The following is a 27998-nucleotide window of genomic DNA, read 5'->3' as shown; positions in this document are numbered from 1 at the left end:
ATGTATTTCAAAATAAGAAATAAAAGATTTCGTCTTGCTATAACACTGTGTAAATGTTTGTCAATGTCTAGCGTTTTCATTCATTATTTTTAGAACCCAGCAAAATATAATATCTTCTATAATGTGTTTTCTGTTTACGTACATTGAGTAAGTTCAACAAAAATTCGCAGTAACACGGGGGGGGGGGAGAATAAATTCTTTCTTAGATTGTGTCGGATTGCTTGGAGCAGAAAAAGGATTTACAAATTTACTGTATCTCTATAAATTGGTATACATGTTTTTTATAAATTATTTTTTCAGTAAATAGAATGAAATAATTTTGTTCACAACAACTACACTAAAAAGGGACCAATCTGGAACCAATTAAGTCTTGCTTTCTTTCGTTCGTTAGTTCCACTGGGTCTTATGTTATTTTATTTTTCCCGTATATATTCGAATATTGAAATATGAAATTACTTTGTTTTGTACGTTTGACATAATTGCAAAGCATGGATAACCCTTACACCATTTAAAATAATATTTAAGACATTGTAATATTAAAACAGTTAAAAGTCTTAAATTTTCACTCAGTTCTCTAAGAGAAAAATACTATCCACATACGTTCAAACGCATTTAAGCATCATAGGATAATAATCCATATTGAGCTAAGTTTTATTGAATGACCCATGTTGAATTATTAGCTTAAAAATTAGAGATATATAATTAAGGGGAAATTATTAAACCATTTGTAATTCATCTTATGCTTACTATTTTCGCTTAAAAATTGCTAGAAAAACGCATGTATGGGACGAGAATTCATTAAAAAATGACAGTCAAATCCCACTTTTCGATCAGACAAGAGTTTTTCGGTAGGTACTGTTGAATAGGTCTATCAATTCAAAATTAAGGACGGCTAGCACAGATAGCTCTGAATGACGAACATCCAAACCAAACAAACACTTATAAAATTGTTTGTTTGTTTTGGAATTTCGCGCAAAGCTACACGAGGGCTATCTGCGCTAGCCGTCCCTAATTTAGCAGTGTAAGACTAGAGGGAAGGCAGCTAGTCATCACCACCCACTTATAAAATGTCTTGCATCGATAACAACTATTTACAGTAATTAAACCTATTTAATTTCGAAAATTTGAGTAATGTGTATATTGTTATAAATAATTTATTTTACACGAATATAATATTTCAATATTATCATGTATTTAAGATATAATATTTAACTAATATAATGTATTTAATTAGCTTTGTTATTACATTTCTTGCTATAGCTATTTTTTTTACTTTATAAACTAAATTTTAAAATAATTCTAAACAAAATAAATATTTCTGGGTGAATTTAATAAAATTTAATTATATCTTTTTTTTAGCATCAGTTTATGTTTATTTCAACTGCTTTTAAAAATAAAACTAACTTTTCTGCATCAAATACGAATTTAGTTAACGTTTTCTACAACGTTTTTTTAAATATTTTAGTATGCATCACTTGAAACATATCGTACTAAATAATAAGGAAATATTGTTTCTTTTTTTAAAATATGTAAATCAGTTATTTAATATTAATTATATATTTTTCAAGTAATATGTTTTTCATAAGCCTAATAATCATAATGCAACGTGGCGTATTTACTTCTTCAGCGACTGCATTTGTAGATTATTTGGAGTTAAAATTTATTACATTGTCGACCTCTTTGTGAGTCAGCAGTAACTTTACGCACTCACACCGCTAAAATCCGAGGTGCAGTTCCCTGCCGTGTGCAGCGCGCATTTAGACCATTGTGTAGCTTGGTGCTGAAAACAACAATACTACACTATAATTCGTTATCATGAATGTTTAACATTGTCAAAAGCTTTCCATTGTTTTTTCATACTATTAAAATAAAAATAAAAGTATATTTAAAAGTATGTGTATTGTCTGGACGATAGTGGGCGTGGGCGGAGAATTTTCTACCTAAAGTTCCCCAATATTCAGAAATCCTACCCTTTTCACTTACCACCGATCATCTCTTCTTACCTTCATTGCTTACTTTCTTTCATCTCCATTTTCAGTCCTTCTTCTTATCGTTATTTTCCTATTTTCTCTGTTCTACCATTTTAAATTTATTTTCTCTCTCTTTTATCACAACTAATTAGATTTATTGTTCGAGTTATTTACGAGTTGTCAGTACGCAGAATATCTGAACGCAATCCATTATTATTAAAAAACTGGAGCAAGTTTACAGTTTGATAAAAAGTGGTATCGTAGAGTTTTCTTAGTTGCTCATCCGCAGCTGCAACAGTTATTAAAAACATGTAAGCTGCGAGATTGAACATTACATTTTGTCCAAACATGGCGCTCAATACGTGACGGGTACTCAAGTTTATAATGAGTATGTTGTTTCATATGAATAGTTAACAGCCTGATAATGGAGCCCACATATTGTTCTACGCAGCAAGGACACTATGGACATCTTCTAATTCTTCTTCAGCGATTGAGTTTGTAGATTATTTGGAGTTAAAATTTATTACATTGTCGTCCTCCGGTGGGTCACCAGTAACTTTACGCACTCACACAGCTAAAATCCGAGGTGCAGTCCCCTGCCGTGTGCAGCGCGCATTTAGACCATCGTGTAGCTTGATGCTGAAAACAACAATACTACACTGTTACTCGTTATCATGAATGTTTACCATTGTCAAAAGCTTTCCATTGTTTTGTTCATAGTATTGAAATAAAAATAAAAGTATACGTATTCCTGTGTCTTCTTTAGTTCTACGTTAGAGCACGTAGGTTGTATAGTGTTGCTTTCTTTGTGTGGTTGGGCAGAAATAACAAAGCGTTATGACAAGAAGAAAGTCCATTCCCAATGAACACATATTTCAAGGTATTAGATGAATTATCTTTATCTTTCTTTGTTGTTATCCCCTGCATTAAAGTTTAAATGTTTTAGCCATATAGTTGAAAGATAACGCAAGTACACGTGCTCTAATTTTTTTATATTAGTCTTTGTGTGTTTTCTATCTTTTACGAACTTAACGCAGGAATACTTCATAAAATATTTAACTAATATATTTTTATTCAATTGTTTGTAACTGTACATCTTAACACTGAAGTCCGTCTATTAGTGAGATTGGATAATGGTTTCGGAGCACATCTAATTTTAATAAAACTTATTCATTTTACACATAAAACATCCAAAACTTGTGAACAACACAAAGGAGGGCCCACTACCTAAAATGTTATTAAATCTGAATCAAAAGTAAAGACTAGAAATTGACAATAGTATTTTCTCGTGACATTCAACAGATGGCGCCAAAGCAGAGGGTCACCTTAACCTAAACTGTTCACTACTGTCTTCTTAAAGGGTCAGGCGTTGCCCAGTTGTTAGCATATCCGTACTGTCAATTCGAGAGAATTCATGCTCGCACTTCGTTGCCGCAAAGAATACCCCCCCCCAAAAAAAAACACAGCAACATTTCTTTGGGACAGTTGGTAAGTTACAAGGGTGACATCTCACTATTCAATCAGAGAAAATTATCCCCAGAGTTGCGATAGTTGCTGTTGGCTAGCTATGAGTTCAAAATTATGGACATTTATACACGGCAGTCTCTGTGTAGCTTTTCGCGAAATATATAAATGAGCAGTTGTTAAAATTAGACATATAGGTGATCATGATGCCACTAAGACTTGTTTCTTTCTTTCCTTATTTCTATATGTTTAAAACAATAAGATATTTTCCCAAGAATTGTTATTCATGCCTGCGGATTTATCTGTGTTGATGATCAGCAGACTCATGCCATTTTATCGTCACTAGGTCAGTACGTTAAAGAATTAAGCAAAAAAAAAGTATTAAAACATTTCGTAATTCGTTTCGCATATAAAATAAAATATGTGCATATATTATTTTCTTTTATACACTTGTTTGTTTGTTTTGTAATTAAGCACACAGCTACACAATGGGCTATTTGTTCTCTGCCCACTACGGGTATCGAAACCCGATTTCTAGCGTTGTAGGTTCGTAGACATGCCGCTGGAGGAAGGGGGGAATTTTTATATACTTTACGAGTCAGCATTCACCAATATTTCTCCGCTTGACGTTACGTGGCATCGTTTTTAATTAAAAAACCCGACAAATGTGGGAGAGATCGCGAAGGCCACATGACATATCTTCGTATTCATGGGAATATTCAGCAATAATCGCTCATCGGAATGATATAAATTCCTATTTGCAAGTAAAAAAAAGTGAAATAAATGTGCGCCGGAGCAGGTCCGGCTGCTGTCCATTTTGTCACAGTAACTATAGAGCTTTTCAAACTTTAACTTGCACTTCAGAAATTGTTTCTAGGTAAATAGATAGACCTATGGTAGTATATATGAATCAGTATAATAATACTTAATAGATTATATGTATAATCTGCAATAGTACATGCTTATAGTATGGTGAGTGCCAGTGAACACCTATTTTTGTGAATCATAAAGAAGTGCTTGTAAATGATTAATACTTTCAATAAATGATAGGAAAATTAGCACAAAATTCAATCTCAGAGCATCTATTTTTCAAAGTTTTCCCAAAGACATGCATCCAGACCCCCCAGCACTGATATGCTTTGCACAGTATACTCAGTTGCATGACCAATCTAAAACTGCTTCTTCCACCTCTGAAATATGTGGATGACACAGACGATTATTCCATTCACGAACAAGTAACCAGTGGAACTGGATGAAGAAGAAACTTCTTGAAAAAAAGAAGAACAACACACACACAATGATTAGTATTGTATAATGAAAACATTTCTTTAACAACGCCACAGCACGAAATTTACGTTCTCTCAGCCATTCCATTTCGTACTTCTACTGTAATTACAGAAAACAGAGTTAGGAGGTCAGTTGTGTCTGAAACTTTGTTCGACCTAAATATGTGCAGCCCTTAAACACAGCATGCTTGATTTAAACACAGTTATTGTGATTGCGGTCGTCATTCGATAGATGGATTGTTTGTTTGTAGTTAAGCACAAAGCTGCACAATGGGATATCTGTGCTCTGCCCACCACGGGTATCGAAACCCGGTTTCTAGCGTTATAAGTCCACAGACATACCGCTATGCGTCTGGGAAGCCGCTAGGTGGATCACAGAGTAAACTTATATATTTGAATATATAAAGTTTTTTTTTTGAATGGCTCTTAAGATTGAGAAATTGTATAGTTTTCTATACTTTAATTGCCGTCCACGAGGACGAACTTTGAATCACATGTTAACTCAAGAATCTGCAGAATTCGTTGTCTGTCCGAAACATTTCTTTTTATTAACATGCGTACTAAATATTTGATAAGTCAGAAACATGTTTATGTTGCTACTTATTTATTTCTTCCATATTTTCATACACATATAAGTAAATGTTGACCATTCAACAAAAACGGACCCAAGAGTTGGCGGTGGGTGGTGATGACTAGCTGCCTTCCCTCTAATATTTCACTGCTAAAGCTTTGCACGAAATTCAAAACAACACAAAGCTAATTTTTTATAGTTACCTCTCGGTGACTGAAGAGTAATTTTGAGTATTCACAACGACAAAGCATCGGGTCTCGATATCCTAGATGGACAGTGCACAGATAGCCCATTGTGTAGCTTTGCGCTTAACAGCAAACAAGCAAAACGGGCTATGGTGCGGGTTTGCATGCGCCATCAGATCTGATATTGTACGTCATATAACTACGTACCTCATATATGACTAATGTTATAAAAATGTTAAACAAATATTGTTATTTGAAAATACTTTAAGCATGAGCTCATTTAAAGTCTAGCAAGTAGATACTATAACTTACATTATACGTAACGCTAAAACTAGCTCATCCCTACCTATTCTAAAACCCTAATTTTAAATGGCTTCTTAGTGGTTATCAGCAAAAGAAAAAGAAAAAAACATTCCGTTTTTTATGGCTCCACCTACTCGAAACTTTAATAAAGGTAATGCCTCAACGGCTTTGGCATTAAATATCAAAGAAGTTAATGTGTTACAAACGAATGATATAAGTAGCGTTTCATGAAACTGTTATGTAGCAATAATTAATGTCTTTATTAGGCTTAACAACAAGAGCTTTGTTAAAATGTAATTAGATAACTCTTTAATCTCGTGTGGCGTACAACGCTGAATATGACGTAGAGTTATCCCTGATACGGTTACAGTAGATGAACATATACAAAACTTTATCAAACAAAATATAATATTAAATGGCCTAGTTCATGCTATGTGAAAACAATTGTATAATAGTTTTTGATTTTAATGTTCTCTATACATGAAACTTTCAAGACAGATGATGTTTCGCCAACATTGGTTTTATTTATACACCACACAAGTTTATGTCTTATACGTGACAGATATAAATAGCTTTCAACTAAAACTTGAGTTTTTTAACCAAGAAGGCGAAGATCTTGGTGCAGAGGGGTATAAAAAACAAAGTCTACTTGGAGAACCATTAATGGGCAAGTTAAGAATGATGTGTTAAAAGGTTGATAATGTTTACAAGGATTTTAGACAAATTGTGTTCAATGTCGTTTGTTTCAGTACATATTGAAAACAAATACTATACTTATGGAGCATCATTTAGATGATGAAACATACGCATTTACTTACTTCATCTTATTCAAACTGATTGCATGATTTATATTATACTGTGTATATTATACTTCTCGTGTTTATGTCAGAGTTAGTTTGGTGTATATTTGAGAACCTCTTCCTGCTTCATGTTAAATGATTATTTAAAAAATAATAAACAGTTTCAATCTCTCTTTGAAACTGCTGTTAATGAGATAGCTTGGGATGATTTATACTATAATGTTTTCATAGTTCACTGAACAAATCGTTCGTACAGATATTTTTGACATCAGAGTACCAGAAGTAAAATACTCTCCATACCACGTGCGTAGTACATGCGAATAGATTTTACTGTTAAAAGTCCAAGTTAAGAATAGGTTTTATCCGATAAATACAGAAGAAACAAGGTATTTAAGCTATATGTTAACGCGCTGTTATTGCTATACCTGTCATGATAACATGCACATTTTTCAGCATTGCTGTCATATTGCGCCACCTAGAAGCACCAAGTTAACACTTTGCTGAGCACATATAGTTCTTAAAATATAGCTGATGTTTTCTACGTAGCACTGATTTGTTGTGGTTTTGAGTTTTACGTTTTAGAAAGCTACTTCGTGTAGTCGTAGTCCAATTGTGAACTTGATAATTCACTATCCATTTTAAACACATACGCACACATATAGAATGAACGTTTGTTCATTCTATATGTGTGCGTATGTGTTTAAAATGGATAGATTTTTCAGTAGTTGTACATGGTAAGCGTGTTCAAACGTTCATTCTATATGTGTGCGTATGTGTTTAAAATGGATAGATTTTTCAGTAGTTGTACATGGTAAGCGTGTCTAAACGTTCATTCTATATGTGTGCGTATGTGTTTAAAATGGATAGATTTTTCAGTAGTTGTACATGGTAAGCGTGTTCGTTTAGACACGCTTACCATGTACAACTACTGAAAAATCTATTAGGACAGAAACTTTGTTGTTAAATTGTAATATTTAAATAATAAATCAAAATCATATTCATGTGTTGTGCCTGGATATTTAAAAAAGTTGCTAACATTTCTTCTTTAATACGAGAGATAAAAGCCCTTTTTTATGTTATTTTGTTAAAGTAAACAGTAACCAAGAAAATTTGTGTAAAACACTAACTACTTTAGTCTTCCTCTATATTCTAAGATATGCTCTATGTTCTAAGATATTGCCGTCTATGACTCGAATAAGAATATAAGATGTAAGTGTTGTTATTGTTGTTTTAGCGCAAAACTACACAATAGACTATCTGCGCTCTGCCCACCGTGAGGAATCGAACCACGGATTTTAATGCTGTAAATTAGTAAGCTTAACGCTGACTCCCAGGATGACATGAAATAAATGACTTGTGTTTAAAATTAAAAATTTGTTAATTGTGTCTGCTTTTTCTAACAATTTCATTTCAAATTATTTTGTGAATATATAAGCGAAGAGACAAATGTATATTACTTTTAACAAACACTAATTTTACGCTGCATAAAATAATATATATATATATGAGTACTATATCGCATACAATCACTTGTAATCCCAACTAAATTAAGTTTCAGAGTAAATTGTTTGGTAACTACCTACACTAGCCATTCTGAATTTTGAAGTGATACACTAGAGGGAAGGAGCTAGTCAACACTGCTCACCGCCAACTCTTGGACTACGCTTTACCAACGAATAGTAGGATTCACTGTCACATTATAATGTCCTCACTCCTGAAAGGTCGAGCATGTTCGGTGATGGAATTCGAACACGTGACCAGCAAATTGCTAGTCTAATGCCTTAACCACCAAGCCATGAAAGTCCTAAGAGTGAAATTTAGTACTATAACAGTAAAAATTAATTCTTTTTAATACACGGGAAGTTGTTCTAAGCTCTCAAAATAGACTGTTTTTCTATTTTATCAGTAACAGGTTTACTATAAAACCAGTCCAACTTGTATCTACATAAAACTTTAAGAGGTTATGCTCTACATAGTCTGTACCCAAAGCAACTAACTGATAATAAGACGTTATTACAATAAACAAAATCATATGTATATTGACACTGCTACTTTATTAGGACTCCTACCTGATATCATGTTCGGGCATCTTTCGCCGTGGTAATTTTGAAATTCGCAAAATGCCGAAACTGTATTGTAGCCGATTGATCGAATGGTTTCGTCTGTAATTGGTTTAAAGATATCATCCGTGAGTTATAGTGAAGAATACAACGTTTCAATAGCTGCCCAGTAGAGCTAAGATTCGGCGATTGAAGTCACTGTCACGAGTAGTATTGTGATCGACAGCAGCATTCAGCTATACTTTGGATGTTATTTACAATCGTAAAGGAATTACAGCGTTCTAAACGTACCACAAGTATGTTCTCACACCGTTAAACCGCTTCTGTAGCGCTGTAGCAACTACAGAGACAAGTTCAAGAGCTTCATGGGGTTTTCTTTTTTCCTCATAGCGCTGTAGGAACAACAGAAACAGGTTCAAGAGCTTCACGAGGTTTTCTTACTTCCTCATTACTTCAGAAAAGGATGAAACTTAACTCTTCCTACCACATCACACTTTAAGCTATTTATTGCTCACAAACTGTTCCCTCTTGAGCATTTTTGAAACATTTTTACTACTCACATTTGAAATCAGTTTTTAGAGCTATTGTATTGTCCTTCGCACAGTAAAGTTGGAAAATAATCGAATACTGATCACTGTTGAAGGACTCAGTCAATGGACACACGTGTTATCTTTGTTGTTCTTTATAATCCTACTCCATCATTTTTTGTTTCAGTCATTCATCTATAGCTGGCAGGCGTTTCTTCTTTTACATTTTTACTTGGTATAGATTCTTATGGTACATGTCTTAATTTGAACAACCGGTAAATGAGACTGTCTTTATTAACGACGTTCGTGTTAGAAGACACTTGCTCTTATGCTCCTATAAAAGGAAAGTCAGAGAGATATTTGCCATTACCCATATTTTTGCTGACTAAAGATAATTTTGACCGTATTTTATTAGGTTCAGAGAGTCATCCGACGTAACACATGTTTAGTCTTATGCACACACTCACACACATGTAAATATACATATTTGTGTGTTTATGTGTAAGAACCTCGTAGAGTTGCCTTTGAAATAATGGTGAAATAAGACGTCTGTCAAATCTGATAAAGAAAAACTATCTTGATTTAAGCAACTAACTTACGCCACCAAACATTATTTAGAAAGTTATTATTTTATTTTTTTACATTCAACATGGCCAATCATTTCCTTTTTTCTAAAAGTGATGTTTTGTTTATGTATTTTCAACTTTTGACTAGCGACTCCTTCTCTTGTTTCACTTTATCTAAGTTTAGAAACATAAGAACAATAGACGGAAAAGTTTACAATCATTATATAAATTAATCTACGTTTTGATACTATACATCAGTAATTACATCATGATTTACTGACAGTGTTGTTTAGAACAGAAATTTCTTATAAAGTTCTACTGCAAACCAGTTGTTCTGATATGAAATATTGAGATTGTTTTCAGCCTCAGTTTAAGAAATGATATTCATAAGAAATATTATGATATAGTATTAATTTAGTTCTAATGGCTACAGCTGTGGTTACTTTAGCGACATGCACCTACCTAAATGGTTTGCTGTTATAGGTTGTGACATGAATGTTATTGGTACGAAAACAAAAGCTTTCTTTGTCTTAAGTAAATGTTTTATATTCGTCTTCCTGTATATGACATAGCATCTGAAACACCTGCTACTAGACGGAAGTAATACTAAATTTGAAACAAAAGTCCCATGAAAGACCAAAAAAAAACAACTAAGTACGGATATAGTTTCTTTACTTACTAACGTACTTTCTCTTTATACGTACATAAACTTAAAGTCTCCAGTAAGATATTCCTGAGCTAATGCTACGTACATAAACTAAGAGTCTCCTGTAAGGTACTTCTGAGCTAAAGCAATAAACAAAAGTCAAGCAGGCAAAGAGGACAAAATATCGAACCCTTTGAAAAGTTAGACGGCGAAAGCTAACAAGTTATTTTATTGAACTTTATATTTTATGCATGGAATATATCCTGTCTTTCTCAGCGAGTTCTTTCTTTGTACCTTAAAAAATTAAACTCAAGCTTTACGGCTGCTACTTCAGAAGTTCATGTTATAAATGTTAAAAACAAGGACTTCAGGATATTCCTTGTCTACTTACTGTGTTGAAATATGTAGGCGTCTGGCGCATGCTCTATGCGAGCATACTTTCTTCCCGTGTGATCATGTTTGATGCTTATTATTAAGCATAAAGCTACACAAAGGGCTATCTGTGCTTTGCCCACCACGGGTTTCGAAACCCGGTTTCTAGCGTTGTAAGTCCGCAGACATACGTATGTGAAAACTTTAAAATTACATATCAAGATATTTGCTGTAATGCGTGATTAGGCATTACTTGAGATTTTATAATTCATTTCTGAACATGTTTAGTGTTAGAGTAGCGTTTACGTATCAATGATTAAAAGGATGACTATTACTTACTGACTGGAAAAAAAAATCTTTTTTCTTTGGTATCTTAAGTCAGTAAATCAATCGTTATACGCTTCGATTGTGATCTATGAGGAAAGTTTAACTGTACATACATATATCTCAGTCTGTGAATGCGAGCTCGGCTTTCTATTGTCTAAAGATTAATAAGCGTTGTTCAGCCGTAGTTAATCTTTGCTACTAAAGCGATGGAATGCGTCAGGAACCACGAACGGGAGAAATCCGTTCATCTTTCCTTCTCCACATGGATTCGGTTTTCTAATCTAGAACAGCTTCACGACTTCTGGCACGAGCTTACTTCTTGTTTTTGAGATAAATATTTACGTAATTTGTAATTTTTTATATGAATTACGTTTCTTCTTTTCGTTTTTAAAGAACATATTTTCTTTCATAAATAAATATATATATATACAGATATTTCAGATAAAATTCTAACATAAGTTTTACTAAATGTTGAGGTAATCGTGTTATTTTTCTAATGAACTTTGAGCAATTTTTCATAAATAACTTTTCTGATAAAATGCTATTTCTTTGCTTCTGAGTAGAAAATATATTTCTATAAATAAATTTTATGATAAAATGTTCTTTCTTTGCTTTTGAGTAAAAGTATGTTACTATAAATAACGTTTATGATAAAATGTTCCTTGTTTCTGAGTAACAAATATATTTTATTAAATAACTTTTCTGATAAAAATGCTCTTTTTTGTTTCTGAGTAAAAATATATTTTCGCAAATAATTTTTCTGATAAAAGGCTCTTTATTTGTTTCTGTGTAAATAATATACTGGTAATATACTTAAAGAAATAAAAAAATAATTTTCAAGTACGGTGAAGAGGCTGATGGAGTTTCTTAGACCGAGGATACAAGTGTCTGAGATTTTTATCTCTCGAGAATTGTTGTTATAGAAGATATGTTTAGGAACAATAAAAAGAAAAATAACGTGGCTTAGATCGCAAAGAAATAATGATGTACATTATATAACTATGTTCTTATTTTGTTGAAATCGAATGTCATAAACTTCAAATCCTCAAATAAATAAATAAAGCATGTTTTGGTTAAAGTACTTTTACTAGTGTCTGAATATAAAATGTTTTTTTCGTATTATTTTGATCGCTGCATATGATATTTAAATAAACGAAAGAAAATTCCTAAGGATATGCTTTCAATAAGTATCATAATTAAGTCTTAAGATATCAGTGACACTTATTAGGATGTAATTGCATCTTGTGAAAGCATTAATTACATTTAACTCCGGAAGTAACGACAATTCATGTTTCAGTTAAGATATAATCAAATCTACCTTTCAACTCAGGCAACGATGATAATTGATTATCTTTCAACTTTGTTAAGATGGCCTTGTGGTTAAGACGCTCGACTCGCAATCTGAGGATTTCGGGTTCAGATCCCCGTCATCGAACATGCTTGCCCTTTCAGACGTGGTAGCGTTATTATGTGATGGTCTCTGATGTCAAATATCATCTGAAAGAAAATAGCCAAAAAATATGCGCTTAATTTAACATCTACCGTTAAAAGTCGGGTGGCATTGTTTTTTTCGGAGAACGTTTGTTCTCGCAAAAATTCGAAGATTTACGTTGGCGGCGGTTAATGTTGACTAGCTGCCTTCTTTCTAGTCCATCATTATTAGATTACGGACGGACATCGCAGATAGCTCTCGTGTAACTTTGCGAGAAATTCAAAAACAAAACCAAAAACAATCAATTGTTAAGAATGACGATATGTTAACGTTCAACTCCGCAAGTAAGACGAATATGTCAACTCAATTAAGAATGGAGATGTGTTAACATCCAACTCCGTTAATAAGACGATTATGTCAACTCAATTAAGAATGGAGATGTGTTAACATTCAACTCCGTTAATAAGAACAATATGTCAACTCAATTAAGAATGGAGATATGTTAACACTCAACTCCGTTAATAAGAACAATATGTCAACTCAATTAAGAATGGGGATATGTTACCTTTCATCTCAGTTTAAAAATAACAATATTTTATCTCATTTAAGAACAGTGTTGTGTTATTTTTCAACTCAGTTAATTAGTAACAATATATTAACTCAGTTAAGATTAGCCATATGTTATCTTTCAACTCTGAAATTAAGTGACAATATTCGATGACGAGGAACCCACTTTGAGACTAGTAATGGCTGGAGACGGCTTGAATGGGTAATGAAGAAAAACTTTAATATAAGTTTAACATAACAGCAAATGTACCTTATACTAAAGTTTTTCTTCATTACCCATTCAAGCCGTCTCCAGCCATTATAAGTGACAATATGTTACTAGTACTTGTACATATGTGTGAATTTTCAATGCTTCTAGTTGCGTGATAGTATGTGTTTTTTGTGGCCCGGTGTTATAAAGAACTTTTCAGTTTCTCTGACATGTGTGTGTACAAAGTGCGTTTGGCACTTCTTATCAACTGGTTATTTAGAACGGCTGATCTTGTATGTCACGAAAGTGATAAAGACTGTTGCCTCCGGACAGCAAGTCCAAGTAAAGTATAGAGTAATAGAACGTCTGGAATATTTCTTATTCTCGAGGTCAAAATCTGTTTCACAAATATGGGCTAAAGTCTTTATTTGTGAAGTATTTTTGGGTTTTTCTTAAGGATTTATATCTGTTCTGATATTCAAAAAACGGACGCTAGTGATGTCCATGAATAACGTAAGATTTATTTTGCATTTTCTAAAATATTTTGCGCCAATTCGATGCACAATATACCAAGTCCACTTAACTATTGAAATACCTACACTTTTATGTCACTGGTTAGGAATAAGAAGAACAAGGTAGTAAATAAAAAAAAACTCAAATTCTTTTTCTGGTTCCAGTTGTGTTCACTACGGGGATATATCATCAGAACATAGTAAGCATTGCGAATGTATGTTTTACAGTATTATCATATGTATTCTGTTACACAATTTTATAGATAACTAAAGAACGAAATAGCATCCTGCTGATTACAGCTGACACGTATTTATTATATGCCACTGGACTAAGATCTTTAAGAAGCCAAATTCGTATAAAAGTTTCATATAGATGCCGTTTTAAAAAAAAATCCTTTCAGTAATGGATTTGATGTCAAATATGATCTGAAACAAAATAGTCATAAAATATGCGCTTAATTTAACATCCACCATTAAAAGTCGGAGGGCATTGTTTTCTCAGAGAACTATTGTTCTCGCAAAAATTCGAAGATTTACGTTTCTGATGACATATTCGCTTGAGGCTAAACATTATAATTGTGTTTGAATGTGTATTGTTCGAAACGTCTAAACTTTATCACTGTTAGAGGCTAAGTTGTTTGATTTTTATTATAAAAGATAACAAGAAACAAGAGTGGATAGATTATTTACCCCTAGATAGAACTGGCTAGTTAATAACAATGATTTGCTTTTTTTATACTTACAGTCGAGTTAAAGGTCTCGAAAAAATTCAGGTTCTATTCTTATATAAAGTAAAACTGTGTTTTCCAGACAGCATCCAGGCGGTCTAATCTTGTCGAGATTTTCTTTGTATTTTGTTCAATATTATCATCTCGATATTTTTCAAACAGTTTTGTAGAATGCAATGAAAATGAATCTATTGTTATACAGTCTTCAATTTTACGATATTTTTATGGTCGTTATTTTTCACAGAAAACCTATAACGTTATTAGGAATGAAGAAAAAAAAACAAGATCATTATATAGTTTAAATAGTCAAACACTGAAAGAAAGTACTTAGTACTTGTGTATAGGAACAAAACTACTTTATGCAGATTGTAAGTATAACACATATATTGACTGAAGACAACTCTATAGAGCAGCTAACATTTTATGCTTTTTAATAAACAGACTTTAGTTAGAGCAGTAACCCGAATAAGAATAACAATTCAAATACAGCGTTTTTATTATGTGAAAACACGTGTGAGAAAAAATGGAGTCAACGTTTTGGTCTGGATGAAGGTCGCTTGTCCTAAACACTGACCACATTTTCTCTTTCAATGAACAACATTTATACTGATTAAAGAGGTCAATATTCGCGAGTCAATGCAACATGTCTCCGCCAAACACTCCCAACACTCCCAATTTTGAAACCAGAAAAAAACAAACCCAAATTGTGCTTTCCTTGTTGAAAAATTGAACAAAAGACAAAATGTCAAAATTATTTATTTCTCTTTTTGAGACATGCAAAGAGTATCTTTGTAGTAAGTCCTATGTAAATCAGTCGAAACAACGCTGAGTAATTGACCAAAACTCCTAAAACTATGGGTTTACTTAACCTTTTTGACTCCCCAAAAATGATAAAAAATGCGCATACCCCAAATTTTGTATGTATATGTATGGGACCTATAAAAAAGGATCTTTAACATCTCATGTAAATTGTCCGACATAAGGCGAAGTAATTATGAAAGAAATATTAAAATCATGCTTTTTGTGGCATGTTGACCCCTTATAATTACTAAAAATGGGTAAGTCCACTTTTGTTTCTAAATGTGTGGGACGAGCTGTAGAAAAGTATATTTGTACCAAATCTCATGTAAATTTCTCAAACTATGGCCGAGTGATTGACCAAAAATATCAAAATTATGCTTTTACTGTGACCTCTGACCCCTAAAATAACTCAGAATGAGCAAATTAACTTTTTCCTATGGCAATGGGTTGGGCGCAAAGAAATTTATATTTGTGTTAATTTCCATCTTGATTGCTGTAAATATGACCGCACAGGAGCCCAAAATATATTTTTTGTGGTTTTATATCTTTGACCCCAGAAAATCCTTAAAAAGGCCCAAATCAAAAAATGAAAGTGCTAACTTGGCATATTGGACACATTTAGAACTTTACCAAGTTTCAAGTCATTCAGTTAAGAATTGAAGGAAAGGCGGTCGATTGAAAACTGTTTGGACGAAGAAGAAGAAACAATAGAAAAACAGTATGTCTCTCTGTGAAGATATAACTAAAAGACTGGATTTAAAAGTATAGCTAATAGATGGCAATAGCAACAACAAAATCTGACGAGGTTAGATGCGGAACAATGTAGATATGTTTTTTTTTGGGGGGGGGGTAGGCTTATAAAAGTAATATATATAATTAAGACAGACCACAATTTATCCAAAAGACCAGGTAACAGTAGACATTATTTTTCATGGGTGATCGTCAACTATTCCATGCAGCGCCTATATGTTATTATGACAATGTAATTATGCTTGTTAAATCATCTATTAAATAGATGATAAATTTATGCAAGAACGTTCCTTTGAATCAGAACCAGTTTGTCACGAATTTGCGAAGTTGGTATTTATATATTTATTAAGCCTCGTGTTAATTTTGCACCCGCGACGAAAGAGGTTTAATCCAGATGCAAACCTTTATTAATTATAATATACATTTAAGTATAATTTTAAAAAACGTGCTGAATTAAATAAGATCATAAAATTTAAATTCTGGTATTATTTCATAATATCATTACAAAAGATTAATTGTAAGACGACAATAAGAAATGAACATGATCGACTATTTTTATAGTAAAATAAATTGACTTTTAGAGAAAAATCACCTTTAAAAACTATGGTAGTAATTTATTTACTTGGTGATGTTTCGAGCAAACGCTCTTTGTTCGAGTCAGAAACAAGCCTATATGTTATTATAACAATGTAATAATGTTTGTTAATCATTTATTAAACAGATGATATATTTATTCAAGAGCGTTGCTTTAAGTCAGAACTAGTTTACCACGAATTTACGAAGTTGGGATTTACATATTTATTAGTCCTCGTTTGCTTGCATGTTAATCTTGCACCAGCGACAATAGGAAGTGAACATGGTCGACTATTGTTTCAATAAGACGACAATAAGAAGTGAACATGGTCGACTATTGTTTCAATAAGACGACAATAAGAAATGAACATGGTCGACTATTGTTATAGTAAGATGACAATAGGAAGTGAACATGGTCGACTATTGTTATAGCAAGATGACAATAAGAAGTGAACATGGTCGACTATTGTTATAGTAAGATGACAATAAGAAGTGAACATGGTCGACTATTGTTATAGTAAGATGACAATAAGAAGTGAACATGGTCGACTATTGTTATTGTTGTACTTATCCATATGAGTATGTTATTTCAGAAACAACTAAAACAGTGACGTCTAATTACATATTTTAATACCACGTGTATAATAATTACATAACTTAATTTCATGCTATTTTACCGAGAATTCCAATAATTTTATACAATTTGCTTGGTATAAGTAACTTGAACTACTATAGATGGCAAGCCATAAATAAAATATACCCTGTTGTAAACACGCCATTGTTCATCACGTGTGGAAAAAAAAACCTAAATGATTTATTTTTCGTTTCGATAGGTTAAGTATCTTTTCGTCATTTTCTTTAACCCGCGGGGCTTCTAAGGGATTAATCTCCATAACTGAATTGGCTTAGCAGATCACGATAACCAGCCCCACGAACATGGAGCCCTCTGAAATTGAGCCATGACTGAAATAAATCTCTCTCTCTCTCTCTTTTATGTTTTACCAAACATAGATCAGTTTCGATAAACGTAAAGCATACTACAAACGAAGAGATAACGCTTGAAGGTCAGCTTGACATACTTATCATAAACATACTAATATGTCAGCCTGAAAATAACATCAGAATCTATCAGGAGAAAAGATACATTTAAATGATGGAATTAGTGGAAAGATCCTTATGTTCTAATTTCACAAAAAGTCTGCAACCTAGACCTAACCTTGAAGTTTATAATTTTGTTACACGTAGTTAATGATTATATATACCTTTTAAATATACACGTTTTTTCACTTTAAATTACGATTACACTTAACCGATTTACGTGAAAAACGGTTGAGAAATGTTGCAACGTTTTTTTCACTATTTCATTTCGATGCTGTTTTATTCTACTAGATTATAAACTCGATCAGTGATGGAAGGGTAGGTTTTTCAACTCTTACTTAAACAATCTAATAGTCTTCCTGTGTCATTTAAATCCAGATCAGCACGATTATATTTATCCCAGAACCACTTTCTTCCACGATATGAATTATAAGCTTTTCAACTATATCATTGAAAACTGATGTTATATTCTCTTTCACATCATAGGTCGTATATATACACTATGAATAGATATAGATTGCGTGAATGATTTCGGAAATCAACCCCCCAAAAATATTTTATTTTCTTCAAACCAGGCCTCGACATAGCCATTTTTAAAACTCGTAGGAAGAAGTATGACTTTCATAAAGTATTATGAAGATTATGTATTGCTATCCCGTCTTTTTTTAAATTGTAGATATGAAGGCATCCTTATTTCCCACCGTTTATCATCATGTGAACCATTTATTCCTCTGTGTTTATCACCACTTCTGTTTTTTGCTTAAAATATTCGAGAGCGTCATGGCACCGTCTCGCGTGATAGCGTGACAATCAGCCAACCTTGTTTACTACTAGGTCTTTAATTCTTGTGTTTCGACCCTTAAGAAACGCTTGTACTTGTTTTTTTTTGTTTTGGGGAGTTGATGCTCTTTCCTTTTGCTCTCGTATTTTTTTTTATAACATGAAAAATAAAAAAACCACCAGCAACAACAACAACAACAAAAAAAAAACACCCGCCAAGTCATGTAATAATACTTACTAAATTTAGTCAGACTTCATTTTCGCTAACTTTGTTTTGTTTTTTTCTAGCAGGAAACCAAACTCTAAACACAAGCCATTTCAACACTTACTTTCTGGACAAACTAGATGAAAAAGATCTCTCTCCCCTCCACTGTCTCAGCGGTAAGTCACTGGGCGTATGACGCTAAAAATCGGGTTTCGAAACCCATGGTGTGCACACCACAAATAGCCCATTGTGTAGCTTTGCACTTGACAACAACAACAACAATAATAAAAAACAACAACGAAATATAGATGAAAATGTGCAATTACGGTAGTCTTCTAAACAGACAGGATCTTATTGTAGTGATAACATTTTAAAGTTTTATTATTGTTAGCATAAGTATAAAACTGTCTTTAAAAAGCAACCTTGTCCGAGTTTCTTTCATTGTTTGACGACCAAATTTTGTAACTCGCAGAGATCAGAATATTCATTACGTCTGTTTAATAAGACAGTAGAAGTTCTAAGTTTATATATCGCAGAGATCAGAATATTCATTACGTCTGTTTAATAAGACAGTAGATATTCTAAGTTTATATATCGCAGAGGTCAGAATATTCATTACATGTGTTTAATAAGACAGTAGAAGTTCTAAGTTTATATATCGCAGAGGTCAGAATATCAATTACGTGTGTTTAATAAGAAAGTAAAAGTTCTAAGTTTATATATCGCAGAGATCAGAATATTCATTACGTGTGTTTGATAAGACAGTAGAAGTTCTAAGTTTATATATCGCAGAGATCAGAATATTCATTACGTGTGTTTAATAAGAAAGTAAAAGTTCTAAGTTTATATATCGCAGAGATCAGAATATTCATTACGTCCGTTTAATAAGAAAGTAGATGTTTTAAGTTTATATATAATTCTTCTCGACCATTATATAAGAAGTACAACTTCAAATCATACAGCAAAAACTATAAAGAACTATCTTATAATTTTTTAAATATTTAAAACCCCCTTAAACGTTCTTTACTGTCCTTTTTCTCCTGATATTTATCCTTAAGTTGGTAATTATCGGTTAACCTGCCTCGCTATACTCCTCGGATTGATCTTTCTCTTTTAGCCTAACTTACAGTATTTTTACTTTTTTCTTCCTTTCTTAAGCTTTCAATTACATTCTGCCTTCGACTTAGCTGCCACGTTAAACTTCTCTTATAGTTCTCCTTAGCCTTGCCTTATAATTCTACTTACATTGATTCTTATTTTTCAACTTATGTTATCATGCTTCATAAGTTGGTCTAACCCCATATACCTGTCTGACCAGGCTCCTGATTTATTTTATCTCTTAAGCTTGTCTTACCACTCTTCTTAAAATTAACATCCTCCTTAAATATACTACAGAGCCTCTACTTTTAACCTGCATTAATTTTCTCCTTACGTTTAATTATCTCCTTAGACGTGCCCTTACCCCTCATTACATTAATCAACCTCCTGAGACTGGCCACACCATCTTGGTTATTTTGATTCTCACCGATAAACCTGTCTTACCAATTTGTAGTATTTCCTTTTTATTAAACTTGCCTTATCGTTCTCTTTATATTAATCTTCTTAAACTTAATATACGAACCTTCTCATAATGATCGTCCTCCTTTAACCTGTGTTATCATCTTTTTTTTTTACATTTAATCACCTCCTTACATTAATGTAACTCATTAAACTTACTCTACTGACTTTCTTAAATTACTCCTCTTTCTTACAAGTCTTCCTACATTGATCTTTCTTCGTATCATCCTTTTTCTATTAATCCTCCTTCTTAAGCCTATCTTAATCTTTTTACCTTGACCAAGTTTTTAAATTTGTCTTACAATTCTCTTTCAGGTTGCCTTACCACCTTCCTTATACATCTGCCTTATTATTTTTACTTAGATTGATCTACCGCCTTCGGTTTATTTCACCATCTTTGTTACATTACTCTCCGTCTTAAACCTTTTATTGTTGTCACTTCTTGCATTGTATCAATATGTCTGTCTAGTTTCCAAATGCTTCGTTTCAATCATATTTCTTTTAATACGTTCTATGTTATAATTGTTCTTAGTTATTTATAGCATCCAGTTTTGAATATATAGTATTATTTGCCTTATTATATTGTTTCGGTAGGAAAGGCATGATCTATACAATAAATGATAGACATTTCAAAAACTGTATTTGGTCTACACAAAGTTTCATCTAGTGACATACAGATAGACAAACAAATAAACACACAAATATGTTCTCAAAATGAAATTTGATTGCAACAAAAACATCCGAACTATTCACGCAATAAACTGATTGAGCACTTCAAGATCAAAACAAAATTATTTCATTATCGAAGTGTCGATTGATTAGATGATTGATGCAAAAATGTTAGTCTAATACTTATGGATATTTCGTTAGCAAAAAAACTCCGTTAATCTGGCTATGCATTTTATTATGTCTTAAAAGTAAGTAGGCGCTATATTGGGATTGATTTCAAGGATTGTTTGTTTGTTTTTAAGTGCAAAGCTGCATAATATGCTATCTCTGCTATGTTTACCACAGGGACTCGAACCCCATATTTTAGCGTTATAAGATTTCAAGCATACTGATGAGCCACTTGGGGGTGGGAGTGGAGTTTAAGGAAGTATAGTACACCTTTATCTATTTTTCTAAATATGAAACAGTCGTTTTTTCCCCTAACGCAACAACTAGTGATTTAAAAGAGTGTTAACCTGTCTTGTGATATATAGCTCACGATAAACTGGTTTGTTTATATTAGATTAATTTTGGGTAAATATTTCATAATTTTGGGAACTTACTCGGTGAAAGATATTAGGCCTTAGACATCGTCTTTGCCGTTAATATATAAAACTAGTCTCTCAAAATAAATAATATTAGAATCTAATAGCATTTTTCGAAATCCTCATTTTCTTTAGAGATTAGTACTAATGTGTGAATAAACGACAGGCAGAAACTGAGAAATATCCACAATTTTCTTGAATGTGAGAAGAAAGTAACAACATAAAACATAAGTTATCAGTGTAAGATACATTATCTCACTTTTATATCATATTATGTTGGCGACAGTATAAATGTTCACAAAGACTAAACAATGCATTTTCTGCACGATTTATTCATAGACTGGTAAAGATATTCAATTCCCGAGAAGTTAAATGATGTAATTTAACAACCTATGGATAGCAAGCACTGTACCTTCCTTTAAAACTTTAGCGTCTTTGTCAGAGAGAAAAAAAAGAGAGGAAAAAGCTAAGTAAATATTCGTCGTTATGGCAACTGAAACCCCGTCTTTCATCGATTTATGAACATGTATAGCACTGTAATATCTTAACTTTACTAAATAGTTTCAAAGAAATATTGGCGTGGTATTTTGTACGGTTCAATATGACAGCTTATCTTGCTCAACAGGAATTTCGGGAATTTCAAATAACGTAGAATATCTATATACCTATATTTATATTTATCAGTTTAAGTAATGGAAATTTTCTCAAATACAGATAGTATTTGTTACGTATTTAAGCATTCATTTGTCTTATGTGATAAATGAAATAAGTTTATGTTTTTAGCTAATCTTCCAGAGCTGAGATTGGCTCCGAAATAAAAAACAACAACAAAAAACAACTAATAAACTATGCACTCCGTGTTGTTGATGCATGACTACTTTCAGCCTAAAACACTAAAAAAATATACACTCTATACTGTTGAGCGCATGTCTACTTCCAGCCTTCAACACTCTGACTATATCAGATACAAAGTCCAGACTAAAGGCCGGAGGAACATTGAATAATTAACTACAAGAATTTCTTTGATGTCTTAGCCTTCACTTCGATCATTAGTGTTTTGTCTATCTCAAAGATTCTCAAACTTTTTCTTCGTGGACCACTTCAATGAGGAAAAAGGCCCCACGGACCACTTATCGGTCCTACTCCACCAGTTCTCGCTGGCCACCCCACACACACACAAAAAAAAACTAACAAGAATTAATGAGAAGAATGGCGTTGCTTTTGATGAGACTTGCATTTTGGACCAGCCCACGAACCATCTGGAGGACCCTCGCCAACCACCAGTGGTCGACAGACGACACTTTAAGAACCACTGGTCTATTTCAATCTAACCTAAGAAATGGTTCTTAAAACAATTCATAACAAGAAGCCGCGGTAGAAATAAAACTTGTAAATGCCTCGATCAAAATATTACTTGTAAAATATTTATAAAAAGCAGAAGTCTTCGTGTTGGCGATAATTCTAATAAAAATATATGCAGAAATAATTTCTAATACCAATAGAATTTCATTTGAAACTGCTTGAATGGTACTTTATTGCGAATTATGGAATATATAAAGTGATTCATTTGATTAGTAGGTTTGTTGTGTACTTAGTACACTTATTATCGGCTAAGAAACCTTTTTAACGTTTCAGTTACAATCAGTCTTAAGCCACTATAAAATAGAACACATAATGAAGCTCTTATAATATTTAATTGTTATAAATTGTACTATTCAATTTCTCATATTTCTTAATTTAGTAGCACACAGTATGTCCAAAGACGGTTAATCACACTTTATAAAAATTATATGCAGTGCGTGTCAGTGCAGATGTGAGCTGTGACCCCCATGTTTAGTATCTATATCAATGTAATGCTACAACTATAGTTTTATGGCTGAAGATCTATGCTATAGATCTTTCAGAAGGAAAATATATCTTTTACAAGATTTCCAAACGGTGAAAACCATAAGACACAACATTTCGAAAATGATAATCTTCAAAGTTCAACATGGAAGCAAGAAAACCTAACCGTAGAGTGTTAAGGACAGCAATAGGCTCCAAAATCACATCAAGTCAATTTGTATTAATGCTTTCATTAATAAAATAAAGGCATCGGTTACAAAAAAGAGCACGTTCACCATTGCGAAGAAGCTGGGCATATCTCATAGTAAAATTAACAAACTAATGAACATAGTTGAAGGAAACTCACAAAGCGGAGAGTCAAAAGCTGCAAGCCACACCTTGAAATCAGTGCATGTTTTCATGAGAGACTTCTGTGTGGTCTAAAAGTGACATTGCCGTCCTTCACAAAAGCTTCTTATATTGCAAATTGTGATGTCAGACAATAATGCGTAAACGAAACCATTAGATTTTAAGCACGATTGGCGAAAGAGGAAGTAGTATGGAGGAAGTCAGTTTTACAAAGTGTGATTAACCCCCAGTAATAAGTTATATAAAGTGTGATTAACCCCCAGTAATAAGTTATATAGAGTGTGATTAACCCCAGTAATAAGTTTTATAGAGTGTGATTAACCCCCAGTAATAAGTTATATAGAGTGTGATTAACCCCCAGTAATAAGTTTTATAGAGTGTGATTAACCCCCCAGTAATAAGTTTTATAGAGTGTGATTAACCCCCCAGTAATAAGTTATATAAAGTGTGATTAACCCCCCAGTAATAAGTTTTATAGAGTGTGATTAACCCCAGTAATAAATTATACAAAGTGTGATTAACCCTAGTAATAAGTTTTATAAAGTGCGATTAACCCCAGTAATAAGTTTATAGTGTGATCAACCCCCAGTAATAAGTTATATAGAGTGTGATTAACCACAGTAATAAGTTTTACAAAGTGTGATTAACCCCCAATAATAAGTTATATAAAGTTTGATTTACCCCCAGTAATAAGTTTTATAGAGTGTGATTAACCCCAGTAATAAGTTTTATAAAGTGTGATAAACCTCCAATAATCAGTTCATGAAGTGCGATTAACCCCAGTAATAAGTATTATAACGTGTGATTAATCCCCAGTAATAAGTTATATAAAGTGTGATTAACCCCCAGTAATAAGTTATATAAAATATGATTAAGCCTCAGTAATTAATTTTATAAAGTGTGATTAACCCTCAGTAATCGGTTTTATAAAGTGTTATAAACAATCAGCAATTAGTTTTATAAAATGTGATTAACCCAGTAATCAGTTTTATAAAGTGTGATTAACATCAGTAACCAGTTTCATAAAGTATGATTAAACTCAGTAATCAGTTTTATAAAGTGGTATTAACCCTAATTAATCAGTTTTATAAATCACAGTTAACTTTCAGTAATCAATTTTATGACATGAGATTAACCCATAGTAATCATGATTTACGATACCCTCTCCATATCTCTATATATCATCCAAAAATATTACCTTACAGAATAATAATTTAAGAACTAACGTTAATAATAATTTATGTAACACGTTATGATTCATTTGTGAACTTATGAAAATGTCCTCCTGTTATTATCATGCATACATCATATACTACAGATATAGATATATGAACAAGTATGTGTATTAAGGTATAACATTAAAAAGAAAACTGAACAGTTTATTATATTTGTCAAATCTTTAGAAGAATAACTACATATAAACTACATATAACTACATATAAAACATATGGTATATATATTCTGAATGAACAGTTCGGTAAAATCTGTTATTTTAATTGGTAGTAAACACTCAGTGATTCCATTATTGGGTCAATATGATTAAACAGTCTATAACCCTTCTTGACTTTTTGAATCTATTTGTTTTTCTAACATCATGAATGGTGTAATATGATAATATGGTGCCACACAATGTTGTTTTTGCTTAACAATACAAGCCGTATAAGTGTAAAAAAATATTATTACCATCGAGAAGAAGGAAATATTGGAGAATATTTGATACTTCCAAGTATTCACTTATATATTTACGTTCCGATATCTTTATTCTTGCCAAAGTCCTCAGTCAACATATATCTTAGATTGATCTCCACGCCCACGACTACACAGAGAGATATTAGAATTATCGTTGTATATTGAGACCCATCTGTGCAAACGCTGTATAGGACCAGATTTTTCTAGCTACCCTTGTTCTTTACCTCACAAGTAGAACGGAAGCTTCGAGCTGCACAGGCGCGTGCCACTGCCGGCTTACGTAAAACTTTCTTCCTCCATCCAAAGCTTAACGCATGTTTGCCGAAAGCCAGGGCGCAGAACGTATTCTGGTGCTGACAGATCTTCTCATGAAAAGACACAGCAACGGTTATCCAACAGCGCCCTAACAAAGTGTTAATGACTCTTATTTCATATAAAACTTTAAATTAACTTTTCTGGTGTTTAATTTTCAGTAATAGCTTATCTTAGTGTGGCGAAGCCCAGACTGGCAAAAACCGCTCAAACAGAAACCATCGAAGTGGCGGTTTGATTTTGCTTTTATTTGTGGAGTGGTTTACGTAATCACACCGCCAACGCGGGGAACGTCGTACCCTGCTAGAAACCAGCCGTTAAGTTACCATTTGAATCGGCGTGTGGAGCTTATCGCTGTGTGTGTAAGTAGAATTACAACTCCTCTGTAGAAGTAAAACCCTACACTAATTACTGTGTTTTAATAACTAAAGTTCTATGTTGTAAAGTGTAATGGATTTCATAAAACCTTCTCTATCAAAACAAACTAAAACGTAGAAGAAGTTAAATAGCCGAGACTTAATCTTTATAAATATATATAATGATAATAATAATAAGAAGAAGAAGAAAAAAAATAATAAAATTAAAAAACAGATGTCATATGACCAAATTTTATATTAGTTTGTAGAAAAATATAGGATATTTAAATCTCATAATATCTGTGTTGATAAGTTTTCTCTACCAAGTCACTCAGAATAGTTTTAGCAGCTTCTAAAATTAGTAACCATTGCTCTGCATGATGCAAAACCATCATTCTTCCTGCAGGAGCTCAGAAATTACTCCTGCTCCCCCCCCCTTCCTAGTGAAGGATCTTTGAACTAAACTATTTATGAACGCTGTAAAACTTCTATGTACTTTATTACATACCAACTATTATACGGATAGTTGTAGCTGGGAAACATAAGGTGTCTTTCTTTTATAGTAGTTCGTGTTTATTAGACAATTTTATATACAAAACTATATATATATTCAAACTGTTGGGGTTTATTTTTAATATAATTAATAACGAAATTAATGTGTTTGTTAATTCTATTTTCAACTGATTCCATGTTTATTTTGTTAGGAGAGTGATGCGTTGCTAAGTAACTGAAATCTGCATCAATATGTAATATTAAGAGAAGATATGTTTCAAATAAACCCTCATATTGGCGTGTAGGGAATCTTTATCAATGTATTGATCTAAGCTAAGGCTTAAGGCAACAGTATTATATCACCCGCATGGTGGGTTGGTATGTGTTGGAGTTCGTGTAGATAGTCTGTTCATTGCCAACACACACACACAGCTTACCATCTATAAAACTAGAAATAGTGGAAACGCTTGTCATTTTGTAACATGAGTGTGCATGGGTTTCAAACACTCTGTTGTTATCAATATCAGAAAATAAGTATTATACAGGGTGGTCTACCCAACTATACCTAAAATAAGTGTAAGAAAACAAAATATTGCATATCGAACTTATAATTTTAACACGTAGAATATGTCCAATGATCACTCAGACTTTTAATGTGTAACCACAACTCTCAATATTGACCTTAAACATTAGATTATTGTTGCACTTTAAGGATATATTTCTGGATGATTGAGATCTCTCGACGCCAAATTTTGTTTGATACTGTATTCACAAAGGTTCATTTGTTTGTTTTAAAGAACTATCTTTGCTTAGTTGATCCTAATTTTGAACTTATAAATTAAAGGGAAGGTGGCTAGTAACAGTACCAACCGACAATTTCTAGGCTACTCTTGTCTGACCAAATAGTGGAATCTGACCGTCACTCTTATGGCATACCTACGACCTCAAAGAGCGGAGTGTGTTTTTGCAACAATAGGACGTAAACCATAAACCCTCGGGTTAACATTTTATGCAAACTAACTACTAGACCATACCCGGCCCAATTTCTGAAAGAGAAAGTGTCACCCTGTGATGAATTTAATTGATGGTTGGTAGTATATTCATTGTGTATACATCAGTTAAATTTTTTCATTTATTTTTAATGATAAGAACGAACATATGATGCACAATATTAGTATCGAAGAAATTTATTCTCAACCATTTTCTTTATTCAGATAGGGGTCGTTTGGCTGAAAGGTTAATTATATTTTCTTTCTCATAACATTTTCATCTCCACATAATGCTGTACACGCTGCATCTTTAGTTTTTCAAAATGTTTCTGAACAGTTTCCGCAACTCAGGTTACAAATTTTATTATTTGTCCATTTGATAGAATTAAAAAAATGCCTTCAAGATGTTATCTTCGGTTTGTTTGTTTTGAATTTCGCGCAAAG

General features: G+C 32.7%; 1 protein-coding gene across 7 annotated transcripts in view; it reads left to right on the top strand.

Annotated features, from left to right (window-relative positions):
* The first annotated feature begins 18825 nt into the window (after positions 1–18825).
* The window catches only part of LOC106464787 (diacylglycerol kinase 1-like), a 160416-nt gene continuing 151243 nt past the window's right edge, over positions 18826–27998 (top strand). For 5 of the 7 annotated variants that reach the window (XR_002611827.1, XM_022392584.1, XM_022392582.1 and 2 more), the window contains exon 1: positions 25413–26079. The gene's annotated coding sequence lies outside the window, so the exon portion shown is untranslated. Of the gene's footprint in view, positions 18890–25412; positions 26080–27998 lie in introns of those variants that run through there. The other 2 variants (XR_002611826.1, XR_002611825.1) reach the window with 2 other exon arrangements.

This window comes from Limulus polyphemus, unplaced genomic scaffold (assembly GCF_000517525.1).
Source record: "Limulus polyphemus unplaced genomic scaffold, Limulus_polyphemus-2.1.2 Scaffold1742, whole genome shotgun sequence".
In the NCBI taxonomy this organism is placed as follows: domain Eukaryota; kingdom Metazoa; phylum Arthropoda; class Merostomata; order Xiphosura; family Limulidae; genus Limulus; species Limulus polyphemus.
The sequence above is the reverse complement of the archived record's forward strand: the minus strand, read 5'-3'. Positions and strand labels throughout refer to the sequence as shown.